Consider the following 18,235-nt stretch of genomic DNA (forward strand, 5'->3'; position numbering starts at 1 on the left):
ATAAGTGTTTTCAAGTACTCCTATGCCCTCAGCCTTCAGCCAAAATCATCCTGTTCTCTGTCCCGCTTGTACCTCTTCCAAGTGGCTTGCTAGGTGTTACTTGTCAATGAAATGCTCTTTCAGTTAGAGGCTATATAAGAAAAAAAGCTGGATCAATTGTTGCATTTTGGGTCATCATAGCTGAAGCAGTGTGAACTGCTACCAGTGTTTTCCTTTCAGTTTAAAAGCAGGGTTTTCGTTTACTGCATTTGCTCCACTGCCAGTTTGCTATCAAATTAAACTATAACAGATGGGGAAAAAAACCCCAAAACAACAACCAAAACCAACATACCTAAATGCAATCTGCTTGCACTAGTGTCTTTATTTATCTATACCTAATGTGGAGAAAGCCCTCATCTCAGTGTTTGAGCCCAGTGAGAGAATGTTTTGCTTATGCTTGTTTTAGGCATTCAGAGACCAGGGTTGATAATATTTGGCCTAGGTTTTGAGGGATTGGGGAGGGGTAGTCCTATAAAATTGAGTAGTAAGTAAGTGTCTGGAATCTAAATTCTTAATGAAATTCAGGGAACTGAATATTATGCAAAATATACATCCTGAATATGAGCGCTTCAGGATCATTATGACAGTCTGGACAGAAATGTTAAAGTCTTTATTAGGCTTAATGTAATATAAAAATACAGATAAATTATAATTTCTATAGATTTTCTCAAAAAGCTGACAGTTCTTCAACAGTCTAGAAAGCTATGATCCATCAGTCTGCAGCATATTGTGAGGCTGTGTGTGTACTTCTATATTTTATATAGGATTGCCAGTGTCTCACTGGTAACCTGCAACCTGAAATTTAACATACATTTACACAATGAACTAAACTGCATTCTACTTAGATCAAGTTTACACAAACTTGAAAAAAAGACAAGATATAAACAGATATTCATCTTGAAGAATCCTCAAATGCATTGCAGAAGTACATTATGCAGGTCTACCATACCACTTTAAATTTTAAAATAGAAAAAAGTAAAATAGACTATTGCAGTTGGAAAGGAGCTATGGCAATCATATAGTCCAACTGCCTGATTAACTTAGGGCTGATTAATTTAACTGCTTTTGAAGTAAGAAATGCCCAATCCTTTAGATAAAAGCATTGCAGAAAATGGGGAAGAAAGGGCAATAATCTTTCTACTGTTAAAACAAGTACTGCCAGATCATTCGTGTTAGCAAGAATACAATATTTTCTTTTATGCCTTGTCTGCAGACTCAGACAGCTGTGTTCAGGCAATCTAGTTGTACTGACTGAAGGTATTGTCCTCTTATCCTAGCGGGCCAAACTGACCCCAGCTGGAGATTTTAATCTTTTTCTCATGGTTGGCAGAAGAAATTACATGTCAGTGGCTTGAGTTCGGGATCTGACATCTCACCTTAAATTGCTAATGAGTAGGATCAGGAGCAAAGGCAATCTGAAAGGTAATCTCAGGGAAATCAGACTTGCAGTTTCTTTCATAAAAAACCACATCCTGATGCTGTAGCTGTGACAGTCCAAGTATAATCAATGAATTAAAGTCACAGATGCTCACATTCCATATTCCATTCTGCTAAGTCTTGTAGAGCAACCAGCCATAGGGAAGTGACAGAAAACTGGCTCTTAGATAAGAGCCAGCTAAGATATAGATAAGTCAAACAACTGTTTGCCTGAATTATGGGTTTTAAGACCTTCAGATTCTGAGCTTTGTATGGAAGCAGCAGCAGTAGGAGCACATGTTCCCTTATGCCAGCCTTGCTATGGCAACAGTGTAAGCTCCTCTGACAGGTGAAGCAGGCAACTGGATTTATTAAACCACCACTAAGATTTGACAGATTTGATCTGTCAACACCCCAAAATATGAAGTAAATATTAACTTTATTTAGTACATATCAGAAAGCAGCTAGTTTGATACCCATAATTCCATTACAGGGAAAAAAAAAAAAAAAAAAAAAAAAAAAAAAGGGAGTTTGTTAACATAAAAAATGCATTTTGGATGGGGGAGAAAGTGATACACAATGGTATCACTGTAATTGTTTTCCAGTTTTCCTCTGCATTTAAGTGGTTTGTAGGTCCAATGCCAATAGCCATAGATCTATTTCTTTTCTTCAATGCTTCATTTGACTTCACACATGATGATGAAAAAGACAGCATGGATTGAGCAATCATTAAGAAGAAAAAAAGCAGCTCATGAAAGGACAGCATAAAGCTCTGATACTCTCTAGTTGCATGCTCTAGACTACTTATAGGCAGAGTCACTGTGCTTACAGCTTAATGTATTGATCTATTTTAACTATTATAGATATTGCTGGGATGCCTGTTCCTCTTTTTTCTCAGGAGTTCTCTATTTGTCTGACAATCCCAGCATTTATCAAAACCTGACAAGCTTCTTTCAAGACTCAGTACCCAGAAAAAATAAGATGCATCAGTGCTAATCTACAGCCACAGAGTCCTGTACAAAGCAGAAACATCTAGCAACTGTAAAATACAGAAGAGGTACAGTAATATAAAATATTTAGCTTCAATTGCAAGTTTCTGAAAAATGGTCCTGATAACGTACTTGGAAATTTTCCCTTTAATAGGCTGATTTTCTTGCTGAATGTATTATAAAAAAAAAATTTTCTTAGGATATAATTAAATGCATTAAATAGTAGTTTTCTTTTAGTTTATTCTTAGTGTTCTGCACAAAAGATAAAAATCTGAGTTATATGTAATTACATAATTATTTCACCAGAACATGTAAAGATCTTGAAACACATTTCAAGTCATTCTAAATTCTGGTGATTTTCTAGGAATTTCTTTTATGTAGGTGCTGTTGTGAGAGTGTGGGACTTATAAAATTCTGTGACTCCTTTAGTGCTGTAAACTCCTGTCTGTGGATATGGATTAGGCAGTATAGCTCAGCCTCTCTGAGTAGGTGACCTCAAGGGGAAGCAGATTAAGATATAATAATTAATACTTTCTTAAGACACCTCAGTTTCTCAAGCATCTCAAATACAGACTTCGGGATGAGGTCCTGCCTAAATTAAACAGACATAGACATAACTGAATAATATAATTAAGAAAGTCCCAGTCTTTTACTCTTTTGAAGGTGTATAGGATGAGGAGTTAGGTTTGACTTTTAGCTTTTGGGATTTTATTCCCAGTGAGTGTTGGGTAACTTTGAAGTCCTGCAAAAAGAAGTGTACGTGAAGGCCAGGAAATTCTAAGAAGCAGAAACATTTTACCTTACCTCCCCTTCACATCCACTCCCTATTCATCCTTTCCTCACATAACCTGTTTTCCCACTTCTTATCTGTACTTATTTTGTCAGGTCTCTGCAACTTTATTAAAAAATTTCTCTTTCCAGTCCTGTTCTATTTTGACTGATGAATCTGCATTTTTGAGGATAAAAAGTTAATGAGGAAAGAAAGGTGATTTTGGGTTAAAAGTCATTTTGCTTTTCCTTACATTGAGGGAAAGGTGCTCACTTTATGTTTAGGGAACTACCCACCTTATGCAAGCGCCTTTGAAATAAGTCAATCTTCCAAGCATATTACACTTCTATTCTCAAAGAAGAAAGAATGTTTTCAGCTCTATCATATTGCATTTTGGCATACCTTACAAAGCACACACCATTTTAATCTACCTGTGAACCTAGGTCAAGCATAGATTATAAAGCTTAATAAATAAGAAGAAATCTGGGAAAGAAATATCTGGTTTTAACTTCATAAAGACCTTCGGTCTGTAACTTACATGTTATTGTGGTACTGGTTTTTCCTCTGCCTGCGCAACTTCTTTCAGGTAATTTGTTGCAAGTTATTCCATTAAGCTTCTGTGTAATATCTTTATTAATTAAGGTCATAGCATGATAAACATTTTGTGTCAGTAAAACGGCCATCCTCCCTCAATTGCCCATTTGCACTTTCTTTCCCCACCTTGTACTAATACAAAAGTTGTCATTTGTGCTGTCCATGCAGAAAATCAGAAAGGAGAATCAGCTGTGTTTCTCTGTTTTTCTAACTTAAACTGTTGAACTACTGTCTCAGCCCATAGCAGGAAGTTAAATATCTGACTAAGCAATTCAGTGCTATTAGATTTGTATTCTGGAATACAGAGTCTAAATATAAAATGGAGACAGAATTATGTGGGCTGAGGGCAATACACAAAAATGATCTTTGAGAATACGGGTGTCTGCCAGGAAAGTGTTTCTTGCCTAGAATCATTAGGCAATGGAGAATTATTTTTAGAAGATTTTCTTGTCATTGCTCTGTACTATATATAAACAGCATTGAAGTCTACTCCTTACAAAACAAAAAATAAAGGCAAGTTTTGCTCTAGAAATGTGGATTTTTCCCTTGTTCTTTGAAGTGCAGATGACCTCAAATAATTCCTTTCTTTTCTCTCTTCCATTCCTCTTGAAATTGAACTAGCCTTCATCTCACCTTTCTCACTGAACCACTCAATGGCATGCAGAGAATGCTTTCCTTCTAAGCTTTCCTCAGCAAAGCACACAATAACAAGCTTTGTCTTTGGAAGCTAGGAAAATGGTGTAGGAATGATGATGTAGGAATGTAGCTCTAGTTCCCTGCTGTTTAACAGTCAGCTTTAATAAAGCCTTAAATTTGCAATGCATAGATCAGCATCTCTGATGTGACCCTTACAGCTGCTAGAGATTAACTAGTGCCTCTACTCTGGTGCTTATGCCAGCTATGTCCTGCTCTCATCATTGGGTTCTGCTTCGTGCTCAGTAGTTTCTCTGCCTTCCAGATAGTACAGTGAGAGGATCTCTTACAAAACTCTAAAATGAGCCTCCCACTACTGTGCAGCCTCAATCCGTGGAAGGATTGTGTTCCTGTAGCTGCACAGAGCTATTGTCAGCTATGTATAGTGTGTAAATGAGGTTTAAGATGAGTGAATTGAAATTATTTACCTTTATTAGTCAAAAATGTTTTAATCATTTTGCTTTTTTTTTTTTTTTTTTTTTTTTTTTTTTTTTTTTACCTCTTGTCTGCTGACTGCAAAGGGATTATTGAGGGAGGAAAAAAGCCAAATTAACTAAAATCAGTTCTTTAGGTAAACTGCACTGGCTAATGTCCATGTAGTATAATTCTTCTCATCTGTCTTCATGTATCATTATCCATAGAATGTTGCAAATGGGGAAACTCTGCTTTAACTTGAGTGGAAGTTTTTTACTTCTTTGTTGCTGACTGTGATGCCACAGATGGCTGCTGATCTGGTGCACATTCACTGGCATCATTGCCTCCAAATTTTAATGTAAGAGAGTTCTAAGTGGGCTTTCAAGCTCCTAACAAGCAGTAGTCATGATTAACTGCCACTGATTTCTTGGATTGCTAAGCACAGTGCTGTGCCCTATCATCATGCTGACTGGGCAGCTCTGGAGGGACACTTGGCACCAGCCTGTTGTTGCAGTGAAGGATCTGAGAGTAAAGAAGTATCTGGACTTAAAGTGGAAACTACTTCTGGCTGGTCAAGATGGAAAGTGTCTGACTGGTCAGTTGAGTTATGAATCATAAGTTCATGGATGTCAGTGACATTCACAAGATGGGAAGCACGGCTAAGTGACTGCACAGTTCTCTCAGCCGTAATGGAATCTGATGTGCTGTCCAATGATCTGGAATCAGGACAGATCACTTAGAATCTCTCTCTACTGTGCTCCCATGACAATTAGTACATCTAGAATGAATTTAAACTGGCATGCAGCTAGACTTCCAGCTTTCTGAAAAGACAGTACCAGTTTTCCCCAAATTTTTAGTAACACAAGACATGAAGTTTGGAACTTCCAAAATAAGGATTGTGACAATAAAGGCATTTCCATTAACACAGGGAATGTTGAGTTATATATTTATATTCTCATTTCTCTTCATATATCAGATATTCAGCTTTATGCAGCCTGAAGAGAACATTCAGATAAAGTTATTGTAGGAAGATGTATTGACTGATTTTTTTAGAAGTAATTGTGCCCAGCAGACCCTTCTAGTCAATAATATGCTTAACTGATGCTCTCAATAGCTGTCTCTGAAAGTCGGTTTGTTACTGCTTAATAGCTTTTATTGACATAGACTATGTGAAATTTTATGCGGTTTCAAAATTTATTATCTTTTTTCTTTATTTTTTTTGCATTCAAATTTGGTTACATGCCATTGCCATTTTTTGGAGCAAATTAGTGAACTGTCATGTCTGTCAAGAGAAACTGAACTAAGAACCATGGAATGTGTTTTTCATCATGTAAACACTGTGCAACAATAAATAATAGGAATTCACTATGAAACAGTCAATGTAAAGCACTAAAATCAGAAAGAAACTTGGTTCATTTTAAGCAAAATGAATTTTAAGCCTCGGTGTGCATGGACTGGTGAATATTTGATGTAGCAAGGAGACAAAAATACAAGAAGGGTACTCAATTTTTAAATGGAAATGGGTAGCTAGAAAAGTCTTCACAGAACATTTTAACTCAGCTGCTCTCAGGGCCCTCAGTGGGCCCACAGGCTCTAGTTATCTTGACCAATCTGTAATCATCATTTTCCACGAGCCATCTCTGGAACATCTTCCTCATCTCCCAGGCTTTGGCTGCCCTTACTCACATGTAACTATAGTGTGGCAGAGCTGTGTAATGTTGGATCAGGCTGCTCTGTAAACAGCTAGGTCAGGAGACAGCTGTGAGAAGCCTCAGATGGGACTAGGATGCACATTTCCATCTATGCACATTCCACCCGTTGTCTCAGGAGCTACATTTCAGCCCAGCTCTTGCTGCTATGTGGATGCACCTGTGCTGATCCTGCATCACTGAGAGGAGGAGTGAGACTACCAACAGGACAAAGATCAGCTGCACAGAAAGGCAGTTTATTTGTATCTCTAACTGACTTTATTTGTTTAAGCAACCGCAGAGTGAGTTTATTTGAGTAAAATTATGCAGGATTAGGGACTAGGGCCGTATGAAGCAACAGTGAGTACATGACTCATTCATGCAAGGAAGGTATGTAAAAAGCACAAATTATTCCTGATTACAAAATTATTTAAGAATAGAAGTGAAAATACCTTCTTACTCCCTTGTACTATGATTATGTGAGATTAAAATAAAAATAAACCAGGTAGGATAAACAAATCTATATCTATACTATATATAGTATTTAGTCAAAAGCAGCTTGCTAACTATTCATGTAAATTGTGAAAACTCCATCAACTATACCAGCTGGTGTTTCATTAGCTACAAAATACCTAATAGATATTGAAATCTATTTTCAATAGCCTTAAGATTCTTGGGAGACTTAAGAGGATTACCTTATCCCATGGCTCCACCTGGGCAGTCTGGCTGGTTATTTGGTTAAATCTCAGGTAACCTTCTCATAGTGGGAGTTTTTTATGGCAGGAAAGAAGTTTGTGAGCTGACTACACAGCCAAGATGGTTGATGAACACCAGGTTGTGGACTATCAGTTGTGTAAAGCCAAACAGTCTGCAGTAATTCTACTATGTGGGACTCACAGGGTGTCAGTGAGGCCAGGGTAAAAAAAAATATAGGCTGCAGTAATAAAAAAGCCAAATTGCATTTGGCACTTGCACTGGGATAGACATGTCATTTCTTGGCCCCACTATCTGCATCACTTCTATTTGCTCTGTAGAGATCCTAAAACTCTGAATGCAGACTTTGTGCTGTTTTAGCTGGTTCACTGTACAGAACTCTGCCACACTGCAGCATACAGATACAAACCTTGCTGCTCTTTGTCTGTACAGGGCATGAATATTGCCCTGTGCTTGTCTGCTTTGTAAGTGGCCACCACATACACTACAGGAAGGTCAGCTTGTACCTCAGCTTCTGACCCAAAAACAGCTGGGAAGCTGCTTGTTTCCTGTGTTCATCTTTTTCTGTATAGTAGGTCATGGTAAGTGACCCTGTAAAGGTTTAAAAACGCATATTTTTGGACATCGGGTTATTATCAAATTTTGGATCATTGTAATGGGAGTTTCTAACGAGATCTTTCCTATAAGCCCCACCTCCTAGTCTTTTCCACCCATGCGACTTATCAAAGGATGGAGGGTAGATGTAGCTTTGCAGACTAGTCCCCCCTCTGTGATGGAGACAGGACAGCTTCCCTGCTGCATCTGGTCACCCTTAATGAGGTGTAACCTTATTTCTTCCCAGCACTGTGCTGGTTTTTTACCTTTATCATTTAGTTTCATGCTGTTCCATTGCTGAGCCTCCAAAAACAAAGCAAGCTGTGCAATCCTAATGTACACAAAGCTTCTCTGCATTGAGTATGACAACTCCAGTAACCTTTGTATCCACTATGTGCAGTCTAACAGTACCAGCAGCATCCAAACTCCGTTATCAGCACACCAAGCCAGCATGGAATGCCCCGAGTGGAACTGATCTGCAGCAGCTAGTTTGTAACTCAAGGGCATAGGACTTTTATTTATCTTATCTTCAGAGGATAAAAACTCCCACAAGGCTTGCAACTTTCTGCTTTGTTATTCTGTGGTAAATTCCATGCATATTAACCTGCTGAGTATCAACACCTAGGACAGATTTAGCAACCAGAGTAACTGTGACTGATTCCAGTGTTGTTGTTTGCTTGGAAATCATACACTTGCCATAAATTGTAAAAGCCACAGGGTTCTGAAACAGTATTCAAAAATGGCAGAGTCAGCTTTTAGTGCCAGTCTGATAGAATTTGAGTATGTTAATCAAAGCTTAACATCATGTGTTTCAGGAAAAAAATAATCAATGTCCGAGTGTGTCCTAATTTGCAAACACAGAAGTTTTTTATGTTTCTATTAAATTTTAGTTCCTGTTAACACTTGTGTCAGCATATACAACAAAACACACTAACAGGAAAAAGACTTTTGAATGCTACTTTACAAAAAGATCACAACATTAATTAGCAATGAATGACTTTCACAAGAGAATAATTTTGTGTCTATAAGGGAGGAAGCGCCTTTGGCACTAGAGGGAGTTGCTGTTTTCTGGCAATAAACCTGTCCCATGCAGCTGAAGTTCAAACATATGGGGACTTTATTGGTTTACAGACTTTGTATGCAAACTGACAGAGCAAAAGACAGGATAGAGACAAAGGAAGCATTAGACCAAATGTTTCTGAACAAGATGTGGTATAAAGTGAAATTTACAGCCAGTAAATATGTCACCTTTTATTGCAATTCTAAAAGTTAATGAATGAGTTGAATTAATGTCCCACTTTGGACTTAATTTGAGTCTCCAGCCTTTATGTTTAAAAAAGGCTGGGATGTCCTTCATTAGCAAAATCTAAAATCTAAAGATCTGTAGCTTATGGATAGCTTCATAGGTTTTAGCAGCTGACTTAGGTCCCTACTCAACAAATATATTGAGTAAAGAGCTCTGAATTCCAAATTCCTGAGTGATGCCTCAGTTAGTTACTTGGGTGCAGGAGAAGCAGAGAAAAAGAAATATCCCAAGTGTTTAGAAAAATAAACTATGGCAATATTAACAATTTCATCACTAGTTTTGATTTTTCTAGAATCATAAAATCATTTAGTTTGGAAAAGACCTCTAAGATCACCAAGTCCAACTATTAAGTACTGCCAATACCATCACTAAACCATGTCCCTAAGCACCACATCTATATGCCTTTTCCTTAACCCCAGTGAAGGTGACTCAGCCACTCACCTGGGCAGCCTGCTCTTTAATTTTGGATAGAAAAACTTCATTGTTTATAATGTTTAGTGTGTACTAATGTAGTTTACAGACTTAAAATAATATTCTAGAACTTGAACTATTAATCTCCAAAGCTGGTGCAACCTATTTGTTGTAGACAGGGTTGTACAGGCATAAACGATGGGCCTGTAAGATACAATCATGTCGATTAATAAATAGGGTGAGGAAGGGCTGAGTTTTGGTCTCTACTGGTGGGAAACAAACCCAGTAAATATCAGGAGATAGATATCAATAGATAACTCCAGATATCAGTAAATATCAGTTGATGTCTTCAGTAGAAGATAAGGGATAAATCTACTTTCATTTCCATAAAGGCATTTTGTGAATCAATAGCATGCCATGAAGTAATGTCTCAAAATAATATAGCAATGATTTTATGTAGAGGAGAGGCTTTAGCACTCTTAGGTATCCATTTGTTTAAAAAAAGAAAATTCTTTTCACACAAAGGGATTATCCTCTCTATAGTTATCCTCATCTCTGCAAACTTGTCTCCTTTTCTTTGACATTTTAGTTTATACCTAATTCATAAGAATGAATACCAAGATAGTGTAGAAAACATTTGGATTGAAGAAGATAATGTTAGTAGATTAGAAGTAGTTAGTAGTTAGAAGATAATGTCAGTAGATAATGTTATTCTTATTTCTTGTTATTAGTATTTCTTTTTTTAACTGCTATATAACTTGCTGTGTCTTTCAGAAGAAATGTTATCAGTTCTCTTGGACATTCAGATCCTCATACTTGCAGCTAGTAGAGATGATACACTGTCATTTTTTTTCTCTGTGCACCCATAAACTCCATAGCATGACTCATTAATCTCCTGTAATAACTGTGAACTTAGTAGTTTATAGCTTAGCTTTCAAGTTTGCAAGAGTATTTATTTGAATGTTTTAAACTGTTTAGTGTGTTGGCCTTGAGGGCAGTAAAATGTGCACAAAACATACAAGCTTTGACCATTCAACACCTATCATCAGTAACACAATTAGAAGTCTTCTAAAGTGTGTGAGCTGTCCAAATTATAATGCAAGGGAAAGTTGGCTTTCTAGTCATTAATTACTGCATTATCTGGGCACTTTCTTTAAACCTGGGAAATTGAATTAGAATATTGGATTAATGAAAAATATGATTTAGCCTTTACTCACAGGGAAGAGTGAAATACATAAGCATTGTAGAATAGGCTATTGCAGATGTATACATGCACTTTTGAGAAACCATTCAGTGAAGAAAAATCCTTGGCATCAGCCACATTCCCTGAGTGTTCTTCCCTTTTGAGGAAATAGAGCATGTTTCTTTTTTAAATATTTGCTGAATTCTTTGGAATCCATGCTTAAGTGGAATATTTTTTCTATGATGCTGAAATGTATTTGCTCTTTTGGTTCTTCTCTTTGCTCTGTGGCTCCCAAAGTAATGCATTCAGGTTCTCTTCTCATGCTGTGGTAGGTCTGGGAGAACTTTTCTGGAGGCATGAAATCTGAAATTCTTGAATTTTTCCAGCTCTTTTCAAGACTCTGTGAGGGCTTTTATACTTATCTAGGAGAAGTCTTCATAATAATGTGAATTATTTTGCTTTTCCTTTGCATCTGAGCATGGCCTCCTTAGTAAGATCAAGGATATGAATTACTTTAAATCCAAAAAGTTGGGGCTTTTCTTTCCTTTGACACTGTTATAATTTATAGAAATATAACCTAATTAATGTATTATTTCTGTGGGGAAAGTTAACCATTGTGAAGTCTGGATCGTATTGCTTACCTTCTATGATTAGTGTCTTTTTATTAGAAACTCTGCAGTTCTGGCAATACATTAGTTTTAAGCTGGACTCAGGTGCACAAAGCAATACATTTCCCATTTACTTTCTAGCTGGCAGTCCATTCATCTCCTAGTAGAACTCCTGTGAGGAATTAATCAGATTTAATGAGGCCCTCATTGTCTCCTTTTTGATACTATGCACTCTGCTGGTACACCCTTGCAAAAATGACAAAATGTATTAGATGTTTTTCTTCTTCCTACATGCATTTTGTGACATGTTTTCCTAGATTGTGCTGGCTATCACAGAATGTAAGGCTTCATGTGGTATTTTGCTTGACTTTGATTTTGAGCTCTGTAAGCATATTCCTTAGTACCCTGCGGAGGTGAGCTTCATACCCGAGCCATCCTTTTTACTGACATTTTGAATTTTCAGTCATGTCTGCTGAGTTAGATTGCCATCCATCTGCTAGAAACCTTGCTCTGGATTGAGTAGATCTTGAGCTAGGTCTAAATAATGTGCCCAGATTTAATTCTAAATCTGCCAGTCTTTTAAGCCCTTTCTGAAGCTTTTTAGTTGTGCCCTGCATTTCAATATTCTTTTCCTTCATGAGAAAACAAATTTGATTCTCCTGTTTTCATTCCACAGATAATCTAATGTACCTTGTACCATTGATAAAACCACAATTTTACTTCTAACATTTCTATGCTGCAGTTTCACTGCCTTCTTTGATCTGTATTAACAAGAGATGCCTAAATGAACCATGTATTTCAGCACCAGCCACTGTAAAAAGGTGACCTTCTCAATGTCATTTTTACTTTCAACAACACCTATTGCTTTTGTGTATAACAGTGTTTGAACTTCCTGCCATTGTCTGCTGGATTTCTGGAGAGTAAGAGCTGTGATTAAACCTTTAAAATATGTATTTTGATATTATGTCTGATGCTATTTGACATTAGACTCTGGGAAACAGGATGCATAGCAGAGATCAACTACATTAATTTGATTCTAGCTGGGTTTGAATTTTTTAATCTTCTACATTATGTAGCACAATTTTTTCAGAGGCCCAGCTCTTCCCAAAGGGTACCACTAACAGTACACAGGAATTTCAGTGACCAGTGAAACAGGAAGCTGGATCCTTCCTGGTCAGTCCTTCCATGAGTGTATTCCTGGATAGCTAAGGGCAGAGAAAACTAGAACTTTATTCTATTTATTTATAGGGAGAAATATTAATTTCATTGTCTTACAGATTATAAAAGAAAAATATACTGCCTTGGCTCAATGTTACAAATGGAGAGTCATCACTTTTGTGCAAACTTACACGGTTTATTTCTATAGCCTCAGTCTTGGATAAAGCAAACTGCTCTTGGCCAAATAAGAAGTTGGTAACCTTTGCCTTGAACTAAAGTGGAGAATTTTCCCAAGAAAGAGGCTGATACAAGAGTATTTTTCTATCTTTCCTTCACTTTTATTTTTCCCTTTTACCAAGACTCAAGCCTGAAGGATATGTACTATCATAGAGTTATGCTTGTTATATGTTAGGGATATGTTAGGAAATAACAAAGTAGAAATAAATTGTTTAATAGAGTGTTTACTTTTTTCCCTATATTTATTAATTAATAAGGCCATAGTACCTCTGAATGCACAAACACTCTTCCTATCCTCTGTGAAGAAAATTTTCTTAAGCACAAGGAATGTGTCAGAATTGTTATGCATAAAGTTTGTGTTGATAGGAGTGGTATTTTCCTTCAAAACTTCTAAACTAAAAAAAGAAATCTGAAAACCTGTGGCACCAGCTCATCAGTTTACTTTCATGTAGAGAATACGCTTTTTTCCTTTAAAACCTTCTCTTTCTCGTGTGATGGCTTGGGTTAGCTTGCTTACATATGTTTCCCTTTGTAATATTTTCCTAAGATTCAAATTACCCTGAATCACTTGCCTGTGGGTGATGTCCTCTGCCTTATTTCTGATGCACTTCATCTTCAAACATCAGTTTTCCTTCTGAAACTCTATGAAAGTGAGAAAATGCTGTGGTTATGTCAGGAGGCTTGTCTTCTCTTTCTCCCTGGGTTATAAACTTTCTGGCAGTTAACTGCCAGGATTTTGACACATTTGGTTTGTGTGTAGCCTCTGAAGACTTCATCTAACCTAGCCTTTTTTGGCAAACTCCCCATTACACTCTTAGGCAGACACTGGAGCAGCTCCATGTCCTCTGGGATTTCTAAAGCAGCTTTTGTTGCTATCAGAAGTGTTGTCTAAACTTGGTTAGAACAGAACTTGCTGGCAAAAATACGGCAATAACAACTGCCAAAGACCTTGCTGGTGTTCTGAATGTGGAGCGGCAGTCCTCAGTGTTAGCAAAAAGATATGGGTATCTAAACATCTTTCAAACGGACTGATTCTTGTCTTTGTTTCTGCCCATAAACCCCGTTTTTCCTGGTCAGAAATACAATTCTATGCCCCTCTCTATTAAAAGCAGTATGAATTTTACTTCTGACATGAAGGAATCTGGGAGTGGATTAAATGAATGTGGGCTCTGGATTTTCCCATCATAAAGCCCTATTCTAGTTTATGAAGCACATGCTGTGTATGAGCTTATTTATAGCTTTTAGATGATGATTTTGTTCAAGGACCTTTCTGGAAAAAAAAAAAAAAAGCAGCGCATGATCTTTTGAAGACCTTTCCTGTTCAATTTGATATTTATACTAAAAACTCAGATCCTTTCTACTTGTTTTTCATTAAGCATTTTGAATTGAAAAGTCTATGGAGAATATATTTGGACAGGGAAAGTTTTTATTGAGACCATTCAAAGCTTTGTTATATTGTTTGTTTAAATTTTCATTTCTGATGACAGTTTCAAATATTTGTGAGATGATTTTAGAGATCCAATGCTTGTCTTATCAGTTGGGGGTTGACCTCTCCTGATCAGAATTTCAAGGTCCCCCAGAATTGTTTCCTATTTTTCCCCAACAGGATAGTAAGAATAAATATTTATCCTTCATTTCATACAAATGGGATGTCAGAAAAGTAAAACAAATTACTCCAGCCTCCTGTGTAGCTTAGAAAGTAGGAAGAAAATTGTCTGTGTGTGCAAACCCTTAGATTCTTCCTCTCATTGTCTTTTCAGGTTGCTAGCATCTGGAATCTGTTTTATCCACTTTTATAGCTTTAATGCTACCTCATTTTCTGAAAGTATAGCCCTATTTTTAGGCTGTAACACAGTATAGTAGGGAGAAGTTTATGATTGATTGAAGCTGGCAGAGCTCAGAATTTAGAATGTCTGCATTTGTGGAACTGCATCTAAGAAGTGCCTGTTCCAGGCATCCTCTATGGAAAAGGCCAAGGTCAGGAAAAGTTAAACTGAAAAATGGCTGCTTCCTGAACTTATACTATACATATCCTAAAAATTTAACATTTGTTTCTACCTTTGAAATCATGGCAAATACTTTTATATCAAGCCATGAATGCACATTCTATTTTGAAGAACAGGCTCTCAAAAGTCAAAGATCAAAGCTGACAGCTGAGTTTTAGAAACCAGAGGGACTGAATTATAATTCAGCTCTTTGCATATTTGAGGTTATCTCCACTGGATACTTCTGTCAAGGCTGAGTATGATATGAGAGACTAAGCATTACAAGCAAATTCACCAGAGAAGAGGGAGAAAAAAATATGCCTGTCTTTTTCTGTCCAGCAACCAGAAGAGGATTGGATAAATGATCTTGTCAGGCTTTTATAAACCCTAGTTTATACTGTTCTTCAGAATCAGGGAAGATAATAGTGTGTGCTGTGGGATCCTGTTGAACATGTTGCCTATCTGTTATAACAGCTTTAAACCTACAGACCCTATTTGCATCAAGTGGACAATACACAGCACATCCATTTTATGTTTTGTTTTGTATGGGTTTTTTAAGGCTAATCTCTTATTGTAACATGTAAGAAAATTTTGGTTCATGTGTTTTTCACAAGCTATTATAATTTGTCTGTTATCAGCCAAACTTAAAATCACTCAGTGGTGAGCCCTGGCAAAAAAAAAGAGACGTCATCCACAGCTTGGGATAATTACACACCTCACATAATCTAGAGTTAATTAAAGCATGACCCCCAAAACTATAAACCCCCAAACTGTAACAAAACCCCAAACTTTACTACCTTTTACTCCCTTCTATGTGCTTATTGACTGTTTTTTATTGGTAGGAGCTAAAATTTAAAACCAAGTGGTAAAATATATTTCAGTAGTTTATTGAATTTACAAGAGATTTGTTTTGATAGTAAAAAGCAGTTAAAATATAGGTGTCATGACTTGCTCGAAAGGTCTTGCTTTTTTGTGTATTTACAGTACTCATAAAGAACTAGGAAATCTGTACAGTCTGCACAGCTTCCAAAACATTGCAATGAAAAATGGAATGAACACTCTGCATGTTTGAATATGACGTTCTGCAGCTTCAGAAAGTTTCAAACAGACTCTGTCATTTGTCATGTCTATATATTTTAATCCTACATATTGAAATATGTACTAGTGTTCTTAATGCAGATTTGTAGGTAAAAAAGGAGACAGTTGTGTTGCATTAGAAACTTGTGTTTGTTTTAATTAGGTTTCTGCAGATGCTTGCAGAATGGAGACTGAAATTAGTAATCAAAGGTACTTTCTGCATAAGTAGTTGTTGGAAAATTTTATTGACTGAACCATTCCTCCTTTTCTCAGTGCCAAAAAATCTTAAATGTTTGTGTTTTGGTTTTGATTTCTAGTACATAGTTCTTTCCTTCTATTTTTTCTCAACTATTGTGTGGTGGATTCTAACGTTGCCTAAAGAGTATTTTTAAAGATCATGTGAATAAAATAGAGCTCTGCTGTAGGTGAGTAATGGGCTTAGAGACCAGCCCAATTTGAATGAGACTTGTTTTTAATCTGTAAGATACTGCTTGCTGATATCAACGACACAAATTGCTGTTGGTGGAGTGTGAGACCAGAGCCCAAGCGGCATAAACTAGCATTATTTTATCAATAAATACACTCTCTGCAGCATAAATGCTCTATAGCAATACTATTTGGATGTGCAAGTGGTTTTGCAGTTTAGACACAAGATTACAGGTGCATAGATATCTCATTTAGAAAGCTGGATGTTATTACACTGATATATGGCCTCATGCCTTATGAATAATAAATTTGAAATACAGCAGATTCCACTGGAACCACTCAGCTCTCCAAAAAAGCGGGATAAAAGAGAGCTTTAGCACTGGTTTGAGACATGAAAGTAAAACTGAGTAACCTCAGTTTGGTCTTGGATCTGAATTTGACCTTTAGTGGGCTAGTATACTTTTCAAATCCCTAAATGTTTAACCACAGAGCTAGAAAAACAGGCAGTAAAAATGCCTGCAGATTGTTAAGATTTGGTATATTGACATTTATCTGTAATTTCACATCAAAATGATCAAAATCAAAAATGGTTTCTGTTATCCAGCTGGTTATGCTGGATAATCACAGTGTTTTCACAGTGTCTTCTTCTGGCTTCAGTGTATGAATGAATTTATTTTGAAGAACTGTGTTTGTGACTGCCTATAAAACTGTTCAAAGATGAGCTGGTACAGAATAAAGCTGTTCTCACTAGCTAAAATACACAATCTATAGTGCAAATTATATTTGTGCTCACTTAGTTTCTTTATGTACTGGCTTGCTATTTGTTTCCCATTGCAGTTCAAAGGGTTGATTCTAGCCATGCAGAAAATACTTTTCATGGTGGTTATCATACACATCACTTCCTCATGCACATCAAATGACATCCAGTGCAAATATATACATAACTCGCATCATATAAATTAGTATTTTCTGCAGCTAGCCCTCCCAAAGTTTATATTCCAGAGGACCAGCCATTTTGATCAAGTTTTGTTTCAACTGGTCTAACCTGCAAATTACAGAGCAGTGCAGTGTAGCTGAGTAAACAAGCTGTGAGAGTCTAGCTGTGACAGAAGAAGCCTCAGCCCACATGCAATGCCCTGTGGTTGAGTATATTAACCTGCAGGCAAGTGCCTGTCTCCTGAGCTCAATTGTTCCTGGCAGTAAAGATAGGCTGAGTGCTCTTTGCCATATGCCATGTCTCTCTTGGCTGTTTCCCTGTCACCAGCTTTGAGTTAAGTGAGGTTTAGATGGGTGATTATGGTGGTGGTGGAGAAGCTGTTGACAACAGGATGAAGTGTGGCAAAGCAGCATGTTTGGCATACATTGCAGGCTTACATGCACCAAGGAGGGAGGATAAGGTGGATACTGGCTCAGCAAAGCTAATGCTGAAGTTGGCAGGCTGCAGAGTTAGTGGCTGTTTCTCTGTGCTCTCAGAATCCTCAAGTTGGAAGCCTGCTACTCACGGATGATGTCCTGGTTAATTTTAAGTAAAACAATTATATAAGAGAGAATATTACAATTCTTGTACTGTGTTATTTAAAAGGCCAGATTAGAGAGTCACTACTTCTTTTAGACCTTCAATCCTAGCAACCTATGACACTGAATCTAAAGAAGGACTGGAGGACATGCTGCTGTACGCTGTTCCACCTGCTGCATTCACTCTCCTCCTGTTACTGTGGACAACTGGGAAGCCTCAGGGACAATAGGCTTGGTGCAGGTGTTACCATGGCATGAGACGAATTTTAGGGATTATGTCCCAGTCATTCCAGTGCTGACACCTATAGACAATGGGGAAGGAAGTGCACAGTGATATGTTTTTGGCATAAGTGTTGCCTATGGTTTAGTGACAGATGGACTTAGTCTCCAAAGATCATGTGAAGTGAAACAGTGTCTCA

This window comes from Oenanthe melanoleuca, chromosome 2 (genome assembly GCF_029582105.1).
Source record: "Oenanthe melanoleuca isolate GR-GAL-2019-014 chromosome 2, OMel1.0, whole genome shotgun sequence".
Lineage (NCBI taxonomy): Eukaryota > Metazoa > Chordata > Aves > Passeriformes > Muscicapidae > Oenanthe > Oenanthe melanoleuca.